Source organism: Atta colombica, unplaced genomic scaffold, assembly GCF_001594045.1.
Source record: "Atta colombica isolate Treedump-2 unplaced genomic scaffold, Acol1.0 scaffold22, whole genome shotgun sequence".
Lineage (NCBI taxonomy): Eukaryota > Metazoa > Arthropoda > Insecta > Hymenoptera > Formicidae > Atta > Atta colombica.
This window is the reverse complement of record NW_017259316.1, coordinates 535,691-536,767: the sequence shown is the minus strand read 5'-3', so window position 1 is coordinate 536,767 and position 1,077 is coordinate 535,691.

Here is a 1,077-nt window from a genome sequence, read left to right as displayed (position 1 = left end):
AATATCCATAGGATGTCCTATGCTATCTAAGTGTATCATTTACATTTTGTGAATTGAAAATTATTTCAACGTATATTAGATTTATTCTTAAGCCATAAAATGTTTTAAAAATATTCAGAAATATTTTTACTAATGTTCCCTGCTGTAATCAAGAACTTATAGGAGCTTGTCAGATTGTTTATGGAAATAAAACACTCATTCCTCTTTTACTGAGTTTGGAAAGATCTTTTTAAGAACTCTGTGCCATTTGCTTATTTGCATAGTCATATAATATATCATCTCTTTGAAAGAAATTTGTAATTAATAAAAAATGCAACGATTCTTTCATGAGCATCGCAAGGGGAATACAAAAAGATACATTTACATCCCTCACGGCTTATAAAAATAAATGGGAAATAAAAAATCCACAGAAAAAAAGAAATTGAACAAAATATGAAAAATAATTTTTTTCATATTTTGTTCAATTTCAGTTAAACAGGAACTAAATGCATAAATTTTGATTACATAACATTTGTATAATAAAACTTTGAATAATCAATTTTAGAAGATTGATAATTATAAGGTTTTTATTTTGTGTAATTTTAGAAAAATCAATGTTGAAACAAAAACTTGAATTGTCTTGGTTGCTGTCCAAATTTTGAATTTAAAATCTTCTAGGTATACCGTTCTACAAATAATTTTGTCGGCGCCCATGAATCCGTCGAAACTAGTATTGCTCTTCTTCCTTATTTTTTTCTGACTTTTCTGAATTTTTTTCGTATTTTTTTTGTATTTTGTCTCATTCTTTTTTATTATATAAAGCTGAACAAATCGTCTCAGAAATCAAATTTCATGTCTCGTCTTGCTAAGGTGTGATATCTTCAATATTTTCAGATGAATATTTTCTGATTCACATCGGAATTAAGTAAGTAAGCAAATAGCTGAAATTATAAATATGTAAAGAACTTAAAATGCAAATTATTTAAAATCATTACTATTTATACATGTAGAATTTTTTAGCTTCGGATAGTTAAACTATCTGAATCTTAATAGTGAATTAAAAAGTTAATGTATAAATTTAATTAGATTCAAACGTTC